General features: G+C 45.7%; 1 long non-coding RNA gene across 1 annotated transcript in view; it reads left to right on the forward strand.

Annotated features, from left to right (window-relative positions):
• LOC123653196 overlaps window positions 1–14225 on the forward strand; it is a 30484-nt gene extending 16259 nt beyond the window's left edge. The window contains exons 2-3 of the long non-coding RNA XR_006742856.1: window positions 5241–5244; window positions 14175–14225. This is a non-coding gene — a long non-coding RNA (uncharacterized LOC123653196). The remainder of the gene's footprint in view (window positions 1–5240; window positions 5245–14174) is intronic.
• The last annotated feature ends 229 nt before the right edge of the window (window positions 14226–14454 follow it).

Raw genomic sequence — 14454 nt, forward strand, 5'->3', positions numbered from 1 at the left:
CTCTTTAAGAAGATGAAGAAGAGAACTGCGAAATGCGACAACAAAATAGATCACAAACGAAAGAAATGGAGGACAAAAAGCGTCTGGATATAGAGTTCAAATCTACGCTTATAAGGTTTTTCAAGAATTTCCTAGAAAAGATGGATAAGGCGTATGAGGATATGAAAAGAGGTCAACTAGAATTAATAAGGAGTCATCGAGAAATGATAAGGGATCAACAAGAAATAAAGAATACATTGTCTGAAATAAAAAATATTTTACAGAGTCCTAAAAACAGAAGGGAAGATCACAAGAATCAAGTCAAAGATTTGGAACATAAAGAGCCAGAAGACACTCCTCCACAGAAGCTAGAAGGCAAGAGAATCCAGAAAATTGAAGATAATGTAAGAAACCTCTGGGACAACTTCAAGCAAACCAACATCAGAATTATGGGGGTCCCAGAAGATGAGAGAGAGCAAGATATCGAAAACATACTGAAAGAAATAGTGACAGAAAACTTCCCCCATCTGGTGAAAGAATTAGACTTACAAGTCCAGGAAGCGCACAGAACTCCAAACAAAAGGAATCCAAAGAGGACCACACCGAGACACATCATTATTAAAATTCCAAGAGCAAAAGACAAAGAGAGAATATTAAAAGAAGCAAGAGCAAAGAAGGTAGTAATCTATAAAGGAGCACCTATACGATTGTCAGCTGACTTCTCAACAGAAACCCTGCAGGCCAGAAGGGAATGGCAAGAAATATTCAAGGTGATGAATAGCAAGAACCTACAGCCAAAAATAATCTACCCAGCAAACCTATCACTCAGAATTGAAGGCCAGATAAAGAGCTTCACTAATAAAAAAAAGCTAAAGGAGTTCATCACCGCCAAACCAGAATTATATGAATTGCTGAAGGGGGTTCTTTTAGAAGAGAAAGTAAACAAAGATAAAAATTATGAACAACAAATACGTAACTATCAACAAGTGAATCTAAAAACCAAGGAAATTTAAAAAATCTGATGAACAATATTAACTATTGAATATAATAGAATCAGAGGTATGGAAGGGGAGTGAACTGACGATTCTTGGGGAAAAGGGGAGAGGGGGGCGTGGGAAGAGACTGAACATAAACTGTGTACCTATGGATGAGGACAATGGGGAGAGGGGAAAGGGCAGAGGGTGGGGTGGGAACCTGGTGGAGGAGAGCAATGGTGGGGGGGGGGGGGGAGGAACATTTGTAATAATATGAACAATAAAAACTTATAAAAAAAACAAACAAAAAAAAACACAAAGAACCACAAAAAAAAAAAAAGAAGAAGAGGAAGAAGAACAAAAAGGTAAATATAAAAATTATGAACAATAAATATGTATCCATCAATAAGTGAATCTAAAAACCAAGAGAATAAAAAATCTGATGAATAGTATTAACTGGTGAATATAATAGAATCAGGGGCATAGAAAGGGAGTGGACTGACAATTCTTGGGGGGAAAGGGGCATGGGGGTGCGGGAAGAGACTGAACAAAAAGCATACACCTATGGATGAGGACAGTGGTGGGGAGATAAGGGAATAGGGTGGGGTCGGAACCTAGTGGAAGGTAGCTATGGGGGGGGGGGGGGGGGAGAAGAGGAACAATTCTAATAATCTAAACAATAAAGATTTATTCAATTTTAAAAAGAGTTTCAGAAAATGAAAGTCTAGGATCCAGAGGTGATTCTACTCTCCTCCACTCGACAAGTTCAGGATGGGATCTGGGCAGGGAACATGGTGTAGTCACAGACAATGGGGGCTCACAGGACTCTACAAGAGGGGACAGACACTCCACAGCTGGCTCCTGCAACCGATGCAGCAGGCTGATGGCTGTGCTTTTCACCTCTGCGTCTGTCCACAGGCTGGTGGGAGGTGGGGAAGAGACCTGAGGCATCCAGGGAAGTGTTGGGTCCTGCCAGGGCCTCAGGATTTGTTTGTCCATCCCTATACCTCATCCAGTGACTCCACAATTCTTAACAAATCCTGGAGAGGAGACAATAGCCCCTCGGCTCTCTGGAATGAAGGAAGGGATTTCACTTCCCTCTTCAAATTTCTACCCAGGTCATTCCATCCATCTGTGTACCATCCTTAAAACCCTGACTCTTCCTGTCATCTACCCACACCCCACTGCTCCCGAAGGCCACAGTTTCACTACCTGGGCCTCAGTAAAGTTTCAACTTTAAGGCAAAAATAATCAGTGGAAATCCATGTTTTCAAGACAAATCAATAACTGGTTTTGGTGTCCTTTCTCAGGATCCCTGTTGAGACACAACCTTCCAGCCAAGATTTGCTGAGTTGGCCGCTGAGGCTGATGGGTCATGGCTATGCCCCTTTTTATCTTTCCCGTATTCCTGAATCCCGTGCCTTCTGTCTCCTACCCAGGTCAACTCTCAGGCCATCTGGAGAGCTCTCTCTGCCTGTGGTCTCAACTCCTGCCCCTGCCACCCATCCTCAGCCCTGTAGCCAGTGCAGTCTCTACTGCTGATGTGATGATGTGATGAAGAAGCTCCCTGAATAAAGTGCTTCTCTGGGGCTTCACTCACAACAGGACCCCTGGAACCCAATTCCCATAGCAGTTATGTATGAGGATGGGCTGCACAGTTCCAATTCTGCCTCAGATGTTTTCTGGCAGGGCCCAGGGACAGGTTGAATCAAACTAATTGTGTGGGGCCAAACTAATACGTAGAACAGAAACAACAAAAAGGTGCTTCCAGTCCTAGCCAGGTGACTCAGTGGGTTGGAGTGTCATCCCATACACCAAAAGATTGTGGGTTCAATCTTATGTCAGGATGTGTATGAGAAGCAACCAATCAATGTTCCTCTTTCTCTCTCTCTCTCTCTCTCTCTCTCTCTCTCTCTCTCTCTCTCTCTCTCTCTCTCTCTCTCTCTCTCTCTCTCTCTCTCTCTCTCTCTCCCTCTCTCTAATAAAAACATATCCTCAGGCAACGATTTTCTTTTTTTTTTTAAGGTGCCTCCCAATGAAAATCCCTGGCAAAAAGCAAGAGAGAACTATCTGGAAGAGAAAGCCTCTGAGGCTGTGTGAAATCAACCCCTTGGAAAAGGCTCCCCCGGAAGCAGAAGAACCAAAGGAGGGCCTCTCAGTCCAAACCTGAGGGAGTCCGAGAAGGCCTTGATGCCATACTTAGTGATGCAGTAGCCCCCACCTGAAACACTCAACCTGCCCAAGACACCCACATGGTCTGGTGCCTTCCTCCCCAGGGGCAGCAGACTCAGGGTCACCTCAATCACCCCCAGCAGGTTCACATTGAGTATCTTTTTTTTTTTTTAATAAATCTTCATTGTTCAGATTATTACAGGTGTTCCTCTCCCCCAGCTCCCCTCTTGGCTTCCCCTCCACCTGATTCCCAACCCAGCCCCACACCCTTACCCCCACCACTGTCTTCATCCATAGATGTAAGATTTTCCTCCACTCTCGTCCCGCACCCCTCAGACCCCCTTTCCCCTGTGAATTGTTAGTCCAATCCCTTTCTATGTTCCTGATTCTATTATATTCACCAATCCATTTTGTTCTTCCGATTTTTTTTTTTTATTCTCTTGATTTTTAGATTCGCTTGTTGGTAAGTGTGTATTTGATGCCTTTTTGTTGTTCATAATTTTTTACCTTTACCTTTTTCTTCTTCTTCTGCTTCTTAAAGAATACCCTTCAACATAATCCTGGTTTGGTGTTGATGAACTCCTTTAACTTTTTCTTGTCTGTGAAGCTCTTTCTTTTCTTTTTTTAATAAAAATATATATTTTATTGATTTTTTTTACAGAGAGGAAGAGAGAGGGATAGAGAGTTAGAAACATCGATGAGAGAGAAGCATCTATTAGCTGCCTCTTGCACACCCCCTACTGGGGATATGCCCGCAACCAAGGTACATGTCCTTGACCGGAATCGAACCCGGGACCTTTCAGTCCGCAGGCCGACACTCTATCCATTGAGCCAAACCGGTTTCGGCTGAGCCAAACCGGTTTCAGCCTGTGAAGCTCTTTATCTGACCTTCAATTCTGAATGATATCTTTGCTGGGTACAGTAATCTTGGTTGTAGGTTCTTGTTGTTCATCATTTTGAATATTTCTTGCCACTCCCTTCTGGCCTGCATAGTTTCTGTTGAGAAATCAGCTGACAGTCGTATGGGTACTCCCTTGTAGGTAACTAGTTGTTTTTCTCTTGCTGCTTGTAAGATTTTCTCTTTGTCTTTTGCTCTTGGCATCTTAATTATGATGTTTCTTGGTGTATTCCTTTTTGGATTCCTCCTGTTTGGGGTCCTGTGTGCTTCCTGAATTTGTAAGTCTATTTCTTTCACCAGGTAGGGAAAGTTTTCTGTCATTATTTCTTCCATTAAGCCTTCAATATTCTACTCACTCTCTTCTTCTGGCACCCCAAAAATCCGGATGTTGGTATGTTTTAAGCCATCCCGGAAGCTCCTTACATTATTCTCACACTTTTGGACTCTTTTATCCTTTTGCTTCTCTGTTTGGATGAGTTTTGCTTTCTTATATTCCAGTTCTTTGGTTTGATTCTTAGGACTTGTTGATCTATAGTTGAGTTTCTGTATATTCTTTATTTCAGACTGTGTATGCTTAATTTCTGGCTGGTCCTTTTCCTTTTTTTTTTTTTTTTTTTTTTTTTTTTTTTTTTTTTTTTTTTTTTTTTTTTTTTTTTTTTTTCCTCATTAAGGTCCTTGAAGGTCTCACCAAGCTTCTTGGAGGTCTCATCAAGTTTCTCAAAGGTTTTTAGAAGATTCTTGAGTAATCTTATAAATGTGATTCTGAACTGTGTGTCATCCATTTGTTTATTCTCTTCCATCTCTCCCATTCGTGTCATGCTTCTGTGTTTCCTCATTTTGGCTATCTCCCTGTGTTGATAGAGTGGCTTTATGTGGTCACTGGCCTATAGGGGTCAGTAGACTGGCTTCCCCAATCACCTGAGGTGGTTGCTTTTGCTATATCCCTTTGTGGGCTTAGTGCACAGTCTTGGTGTAATTAAGCCTTGATTGCTGTTGGTATACTGGAGGAATTGACCTCCAGGCCAATTGTCTGTGAGGATCCGCTATGTCTATAAAGGAAGAACTTCTGCGCTGGAGACACACTTGTTTCAGTGGGGCTTTGATGCTCACTGTAACAGTCTCCCTAATGTGTCACTTATGAGTGTGAGGTATTGAAACTGAGCACTAGAACTCTGGTTTCTGGGTCTCAATGAGGTACAGTTCAGCTACTGTCTGAGGCCAGTACTGTTGCAAAAGCTACAGCGTGAACTACAGTCCTTTTCTCCTTGGATCTGTTTGCCCCAGGTTGCAATTTTGCTAAACCGCAACAGAGAGGGCCATTCATATGCAAAGTCCGCTGCTTGTAGATTGGATGTGCTGTGAGGGGCAGAGTCTCAGGGCGGAGTCTCAGGGCATCACTAGGCTGGGGCGCAGACAACAGTAATGGCTACCCGGCCGCTTCTTGGATGGTGTCCCCGCATCTCCCTGCATCTCGCACCAAGCACAGTAAATGATCTCAGCTCTGCAAGCAAGCCAGCCTCACTTTCTGACCAGATGGCAGACAGTCTAGCCTCTCCCCAGAAACTGGATTTCAGAGAGATCAGGCGCTTGTCTCTCTTCGGGTTGAAGAAAGAACCGCCCTCAGTGCGCCGGGATCCTCCGCCAGTCTGTATGGCGTCCTCGCCCTCCTACCTCAGTTTTTCAGCTCGTATGCCCTGGATTCTCCTCTTTCTGTTTCAGTCTAGATGTAGGGCTTCCTCTCAGCCAGCTTTCGTTTGGTTTAGGGGAGATAGACGTTTGTTTTATAGTTTTTCCTCGGACTTGTTGTCCCCGGTGGCTGTTTAGGAGTGTTTACCCAGCGCCATCTTTGTTTTCCACGTTCAGTATCTTTACGAAGTCTTGTTTGGTCAGCCACTCATTGGGTGCCGTGGGCACAGAGATGCTAGCATTATTCATCAGGACCCAGAGTCCTGGGCACACAGAGGGGAGAGAGAAAGACTGTGCTGAGACTGTGCAGTGAGGAGAGGGCTATGGTTCCAACTCACCTTCCAACTGAGTGAGGACATTAGGAGTAGGTGACATGGGGACTGGGTAGAACAGATAACTACATGCTGTCTGCAGGGTTTGGGGCAGTGCAGACCCTGTAAGCTGTGGTGACAGAGTCAGCCTTCCTCCTGGTTTATTCCTAGTGCCCAGCCCGCTGCCTGGCAGAGGAGATTTGATGAGACAGGACTGATTCTAAGGAAATCTAGTGAGTCCACAGTATGGATCTCACAGAGCCCTGTTTGCATTTCACACATCAGTGCTGTCCCCATGAGGGAAAGAGAGAGACACAGACAGAGAGAGAATGAAGAATGGAGAGGAAGAGAGGAACAAAACCACTTTGTATAAATGGGAAAAAGATGATAGTGAACACCTAAGAACACATTGGTTGGGTAAGAAAGATCTGAAATCTCAGGTGGGTGAAGTGGAGAATAGGCCTTGGCTGTCACACATCAGTGTTCTCCCCGCAGACATTGTAAAATTCACCCACATTTTCAGATTTCTGGACAGCTTCCATAGTGAGCGCTCAACAACTATCAATGAGGGAAAGAGGGAGACAATGACAGAGAGATAATGAAGAATGGAGGGGAGAGAGAAAAACACACATACATTGAACACAAGACAAAAGTATAAATATGGCTAATATTTGGGGACACAAGCTGGGTAAAATAGACCTGAAATCCCAGGTGTGAGGAAACCTGATGAACAAGTCTGTGGTTGACCTCAGGTCACTGACCTTGACACAATCTGCATCATCATAGAACTATGATCCTGCAAGAGCTCTTTGAAGGACAGGCTTTGAGGGGGGCCCAAGGCTACCGCTCCCCAACTGCAGCACAGACCCTGAGCCCCATTCAATGCCATTCTCCCTTTGCACTTTCACAGAAGGCCCTCTCCTCCGACTCCCCTGGGCTCACAGTTCATCCAGCTTCTTAGAAATCTCTCTGCAAGATTCAAAGACATCAAGGTTTTTAAACCACAGGCCTCAGGACAGCAGGAGTAGGGTTAGGAGGTGGCCTGGAGAGTGGGATGAAGCTGGAAGTGGGGCAGCTTCCTCATGGCCCCCCTGATTGAGACTCGGCCCTGCTCACACCCACAGGAATAGACCAGACGCCCCCTGCCCCCATGAAAAGAGGGCAGTGGGGCTGGCAAAGACTCTGAGGGACTTTGAGGGTGGGTTACATTGGACCTCTTTGGGCAACGCCCCCCCCCCCCCCCCCCGTTGCAGGCCTGGTGGAGCCCTGCAGTAAGCATCAGTGATTTGTGTCCTCCCAGAAGTACAACCATAGATCATAGACCTAAGCAGTCCACAGCCCCCTGACCTGCTGCAGAGGATTCTGGGAGGTGGGCCCAAATCTCTTGAACACCTTTCCCCGAGGGCTACAAAGTGTCTCAATGATCATTGTTTTGGGGGCAGAGAAATGACAAAACCAGAAGCTCCAGGTTAAGCCTGACACAATGGTTTCATTTTAATGAAGCAAAGTGGCCTGTGCCTGAATGGGCTAAACACGAGAACGTTGACTCTAAGCCTCCGGAAGGCAGGGACTGAGTCTCATCGTTTTGATAGTTCCAACACCTGGCCATGCCTAGCATCTAACAGACACATGAATGCTGAGGGAGATGACACTGCAATGTCCTGCTTCATCTTCCATTTTCACCTGCATTTCTTACATTGTCTGACAATAGGAGCTTCCCCAAAGCCTCCACCCCCTTCACTATATAATGAGGAAGGAGAATCAAGAAGACTTCAGTGAGTCCTGCTGACTCCAACTCTCAGGAAGTCTAAGAATCCACAATCTGTAATCAAAACGGTAAAACCTCAGGAGGCTTTGAGAAGCACTGGAGCATTCAAGAGGAATTTCTGTCCAGCACACATCAGGTGCTCAACAAAAGTTAATGGAAACTGAATAAATGTGGAGTCAGCAAGGGACTGAGCACATCTGCAGAGACCTGGGGGGAGAGTGTGGGAGGTTTGAGAGAACAAAAGGGATAGGAAACCAAAGGAGGGGGAAGAGCTGAGGCACACTGGGAGGCTGCCAGTTTCCCTGGGAAAATGGTACCCAGGGCCTTTCCAGTCTAATCTGTCCAAGTTTCCTCTCCTTAGACAAATGTTGCACATGTCCTACACACACACACACACACACACACACACACACACACACACGTATGCCCTACCTCCCCCCCCCCTTTTTTTTTATCCTAGCCACTGTCCTTGAGATGCTCTTCTAATGCGGTCATTTTAACCTTTTGGACACCATGGACCTCTTTGGAAATCTAAGGAAGGTTCTAAGCCCCATCAAAACAACTTGGCAAACAAGATTTGTATATACTTTTCAGGGAGCTCACAGACCATCTAAAGCCAAGAGCCCAGTCAAGAATCACTGTCATAGGAATTTACTGAACTACTAGCAGACAAGTAGTCAAACCTCTCTGTGCCTCCATTTCTTTGCCTTCCACAGTACCCACCTGGTTGAGTTATGATGATTAAATGAAGTGATACATAACAAGTACCTTGCCCCTGCCTGGTGTGGCTCAGTGGTTGAGCATTGACCTAGGAACTAGGTGGTCGTGGTTCAATTCCCAGTAGGGCACCTGCCCGGGTTGCGGCTTGATCCCCAGTGTGGGGCGTGCAGGAGGCAGCTGATCAAAGATTCTCTCTCATCATTGATGTTTCTCTCTCTCCCTCCTTCTCCCTTCCTCTCTGAAATCAATAAAAATATATTCTAAAAAAAAAAAAAATTAACTATCTAAAAGTACCTTGGAGCCGAAACCGGTTTGGCTCAATGGATAAAGCATTGGCTTGGGGACTGAAGGGACCCAGGTTCGATCCCGGTCAAGGGCATGTACCTTGGTTGCGGGCATATCCCCAGTAGGGGGTGTGCAAGAGGCAGCTGATCGATGACTCTCTCTCTCATCGATGTTTCTAACTCTCTATCTCTCTCCCTTCCTCTCTGTACAAAATCAATAAAATATATATATATATATATATATATATATATATATATTTTAAATAAATAAATAAATAAAAGTACCTTGGAATCCTCCCTGGTAAATGGTGAGTATCCAGTAGCTATTATTACTGCATCTCTTCCATGGCAATTCATAGTGGCATGTGGGGATGTTTTTGACCTTCTATGTAAGAAACACAACACCAAACAAATAAAAGAGGAAGCTGGTTTTGATCCATTTCAGAGAAAAAGGCTGGTCATAGTAGGACTTGGGAGAGGTATCTCAAAATCAATTCCACAATAGGGTCTCTTCTTCCTCATTACCACCTCCCAGAAGTAGAAAAGGGCCATGCTTATGCCCAGCACTTTACATGTTTTACCTCATGTATCCCATACAGTAGCCCTGTGAAGGCAGCATCGTTGTCCTCACTTTACATATAAAGAGTTGGGGACTCAGAAAGGTAGAGTGACTTGCATGATGTCACACAGCTACTATGTGGTGGAAAAAGGTGTCAGAGCCAAGTCTGGTCTCCACACAAGTGTTTACCTCCACCATGTCTTCGTAAAAGCATGAGTGAGCAGGAAAGGGCTGAGTGGTGCCAAGGACAGGGTCCCTGGGCCACATCCTTCTTTGGGGAGCCCCTTATCTGATACTGCCGGGCAGATACGGCTGCCTCCCTTACAGGGGGAAGCCGAGGCCAGGGGGCAAAACAACTTCTGTAGTCTGATTTCGCTTCTGCACTTGGTGGCCTTCGGGAGCTCAGGCTGAGCATGAGAGTGCAATTGTTGCCAAACGCCTCAGTCTTGACCTGTTCACTATCCACCTGCCCTGCCACACAAGGTAGGGTCCTAGGCCTCAAGGCCACAGGGTTGGGTGGAGGTTCCTGAGACAGCCTGCCTTGCCTCTTCCTCTAGGGTCCAGCCACAAGCCCTTAGACCCTCTGACCCTAGGAAGCTGCCTGCCTTTATCTGTGACTTACAATAATTCCTCCCTGGTACCTTCCTTCCTTTCAGATTGTTGATTATAATGTCTTGTCTACATGTTTTTTCAAAACAAAAGGGGGAGGGTGGAAGGAGGAAGAAGAAAGAGTAAGTTTCCAGGAATTGTTTCACTGCTGTCACTCCTCTTGCTTGCAGCAAAGCTGTTTGGCCCCCACTTCTTTTGCCCAGATTGGGAAGGAGCCTGGGCTCCTGTGCCTCCCTGTTACGTTTCCTTCCAGACTCTCTCTTCCCAGCTGCCCACTTCCTCCCTCAAAAAATAAACACCCACATGAAACTGCAGAGCTGTCACTTATTTCTTCCTGAGGGAGCAGATTGCCCTGTGCTTCTGCCAGGAGGGAACACCATCACCTCCTCCGGCTGCACATACACACTAGGCCATGTGAGGGCTGGGGGCTGGGTTGCAGGTGGAGGTGAGGGGACAGGAGTGGGTGATGTCGCCATACCGAGTGGAAGATTCAGGAGCACAGAGCCACCAGCCACTAAAATGCAGGCTGTAGAGGAATAGAAATGGCCATGGGTCAAAATGTGTGGTCCACGTGGAGAGAACAGAGACCAGAACTAGGGGGGCCCTAAATGGTTTGGCTCAGTGGATAGAGCATTGGCCTGCAGACTCTAGGGTCCCAGGTTGGATTCCAGTCAAGGGCATATACGTTGATTGCGGGCACATCCCCAGGAGGGGATGTGCAGAAGGCAACTAATTAATCTTTCTCTCTCATCGATGTTTCAAACTCTCTATTCCTCTCCCTTCCTCTCTGTAAAAAAAAATCAATAAAATAAAATAAAATAAAAAAGAACTAAGGAGCTGAAACCGGTTTGGCTCAGTGGTAGAGCGTCAGTCTGCGGACTGAAAGATCCCGGGTTCGATTCCGGTCAAGGGCATGTGCCTGGGTTGCAGGCACGTCCCCAGTGGGGGATGTGCAGGAGGCAGCTGGTTGATGTTTCTCTCCATCGACGTTTCTAGCTCTCTATCTCTCTCCCTTCCTCTCTGAAAAAAATCAATAAAATATATTTTTTAAAAAAAAGAAAGAAAAGAACTAAGGGGCTTGGTCCAGTGGAATCTCTATCTGTATGTCTCAAAGGCATGGAGAAGGAAGCAAAGATTCTTTTAAGACTCCTTACTGAAAAGATACATCTCCAGGCTAGAAACTGAGATGTGTGTGTGTGTGTGTGTGTGTGTGTGTGTGTGTGTAAGAGAGAGAGAGAGAAACTGCCTGAAAACTTGAAGTAAACCACATTTTATTTATTTACTTTTAATTTATTTTTTTAATCCTTATCCAAGCATATTTTCTATTGATTCTTAAAGAAACTGGAAGAGAGAGGGAGAAACAGAGAAACGTTGATGTGAGAGAAACACATTCATTGGTTGTCTCCTGCACACGCCCTAACCAGGGCCCAGGCCGAGGAGGATCCTACAACTGAGGTACTGCGTGCCATGGGCAGGAATCTGGGACCCTTCAGTCCACAGACCAATGCCCTATCCACTGAACCAAACCAGCTAGGGCTAAACCACATTTATATTCTCATAGGTCATCATGACAAATTTAATGATCTCTGTCCCAGCTCCTGGGTAATAGGAGCATCTCCTCTTGTAATGAGGTGACTCTAGTGGAATCCTGGACAGCTTCGGGATGGGGCTGGCCAGCAGAAAGAGCAGGCCTTGATTAGAAGCTGGAACTGTCAGCCTCACTCGCCATCCTACAGGGAAAGTGTGGGCTGGATATGAAATTAATAATCAAACTTGCCTCTGTGAGGAAGGCTCCACCAACTCTGAACTCTGAGGTTCAGAGATCTTCTTCATTGGTGAACACATCCACAGTTGGGGTGTGGTGCACCCCAGTTCCATGGGGACAGAGGCTCATGACCCTTCCTGACCTCTCCCCCTGGACTTTACCTGGCTGTTCATTATAAACTGGTAAAGGTAAGCAGACATTTCCCCGAGCTCTGTGAGCCATTCCAGCAAATTATTGAAACTGAGGGGCGTTTTCAAGAATCCCTGACTTTGGAGCCATGTTGGACAGAAATACGGATACCCGGGGGATCAAGTGCTTGCGACTGGCCCCTAACGTGAGGACGATCTTGGGGACGGAGTCCTTGCACCTGTGGAGTCTGACACTCGCTCCAGGTGGTTGGTGTCAGAATTGAATTAAATGATAGGATACCCAGTTGGTGTTTGGAGAGTTGGAAAGTTGGTTGGTATGGGGGGAAATCCCTACACTTAGTGTCAAAGTATTGTGAGAAGAGAACCAGTCTTTCTAAAGGAGGCTTTAAGAAAACTGCAAAATTGTCTGAGCCAGTGTGGCTCAGTTGATTGGAGCAACATCCACAACATGAAAAGGTGGCGTGTTCGATTCTGGGTCAGCACACATACCTAGGTTGTGGGTTTGATCCCAGGTCAGAGCATGTTTGGGAGGCAACCGATTGATGTTTCCCTCTCTCTCTCCCTTCTTCCTGTCTCAAAAATCAATTTAAAAGGGGCCGAAACCAGTTTGGCTCAGTGGATACAGTGTCAACCTGTGGACTGAAAGGTCTGCTAGAAGGAACTTAATTCTATTTCCTTAAGACAGAGTTGCTTGTCTCAACTCTGATGGCTCCCAACACTTGGGTTTCCCCAGCAATGGAGGAAGCCAAGCTTCCCCACAGACTCTGGCAGGCTATGGACTCCACTCAAGGCTACAAAGATTCAATTATAGAAGATAAATAAATCCCAGATACCAGGGCCTCCACTTGGGTCACCAGGAGGTGTGGCTGGCTTGCAAACCACCTCAGGCTCCTCACCTAGGCTGCCCCATGACCCAAGGGAACCCTCACCCTGATCCGGGACACCCTTCAGGGCAAACCAGCCGGCCCCCACCCATGCACCAGTCCTCTATCCCAGTGTTTTTCAACCTTTTTTGGGCAAAGGCACACTTGTTTCATGAAAAAAATCACGAGGCACACCACCATTAGAAAATGTTAAAAAATTTAACTCTGTGCCTATATTGACTATATATAAAGTAATTCTCTTGAATAGGAATCAAATAAACACAAAGAAAGTATTTTATAATTACTTTATTATGAAATATTAAGTAAACAAAATAGTGAAAAATTATAAAATTCTTGTCTTGTCTGCACCTACGGCACACCAGGCAACATCTTGCGGCACACTAGTGTGCCACGGAACAGCGGTTGAAAAACGCTGCTCTATCCTATCTAATAAAAGATAATATGCAAATTGACCATCACTCCAACACAAGGTGACTTCCCCTATGTGGTCAAAGATGGCTGCTCTCATGTGTACATAAGATGGCCACCACAAGATGGCCAGCAGAAGAGGGCAATTGGGAGGAATTAAGCCAGCAGGGAAGGGAAGTTAGGGGCAACTGAGCCTGCAGGGAAGGGCAGTTGGGGGTGACCAGGCCTGCAAGGGAGGGCAGTTAGGGGCAATTAGGCTGGCAGGGGAGCATTTAGGCATCAATCAAGCTGGCAGGGGAGTGATTAGGGTGTGATCAGGCTGAAGCAGTTAGGGGCAATCAGGAAGACAGACAGGTGAGTAATTGGGAGCCAGCAGTCCTGGATTGTGAGAGGGATGTCCAACTGCCCATTTAGGCCCAATCCTACTGGACATCCTAAACAGGCAGTTGGACATCCCTCAGGGGGTTCCATATTGGAGAGGGTGCAGGCTGGACTGAGGGACACACATCCCCGTGCACAAATTTTGTGCACCAGGCCTCTAGTCTATATGTATAAAGCTCTCGCTGGTGCAATCCTATGCATGTGTTTTAATCTGTCATTGTTGATCATGAATTTGGTTAACACTTCTATTATAGAGAAAGGGCAAATAGTGATATTAAAATATTTCTTCCAATTAATTTTTTTTCAATGTGCATGAATTCATGCAGCAGACCATTAGTGTTAAATAAAATTAATTTAAAAATTAATTAGCAAACTCAAAAAAAAAAAAAGTCCCCTCCCTGTGCCCTAACCAGTTTGGCTCAGTGGATAGAGTGTTGGCCTGTGAACTCGAGGGTCCCAGGTTCGATTCCAGTCAAGGATATATACCTTGGTTGCAGGCACATCCCCAGTAAGGGGTGTGCAGGAGGCAGCTGATCGATGTTTCTCTCTCATCAATGTTTCTCTCTATCCTTCTCCCTTCCTCTCTGTAAAAAAAATCAATCATATTTAAAATCCCCTCCCTGGCAGAGACCGGTTTGGCTCAATGGATAGAGCATCGGCTTGGGGACTGAAGGGTCCTGGGTTCGATTCCAGTCAAGGGCATGTACATTGGTTGCCGGCACATCCCCAGTAGGGGGTGTGCAAGAGGCAGCTGGTCGATGATTCTCTCTCATCGATGTTTCTAACTCGCTATCTCTCTCCCTTCCTCTCTGTAAAAAAATCAATAAAATATATTTTAAAAAATAATAATAAAATCCCCTCCCTGAATGGATAAAGAATATGTATTATATTCATGCAATGGACTATT

The sequence above is a fragment of the Pipistrellus kuhlii genome, unplaced genomic scaffold, assembly GCF_014108245.1.
Source record: "Pipistrellus kuhlii isolate mPipKuh1 unplaced genomic scaffold, mPipKuh1.p scaffold_m20_p_3, whole genome shotgun sequence".
Classification (NCBI taxonomy): Eukaryota; Metazoa; Chordata; class Mammalia; order Chiroptera; family Vespertilionidae; genus Pipistrellus; species Pipistrellus kuhlii.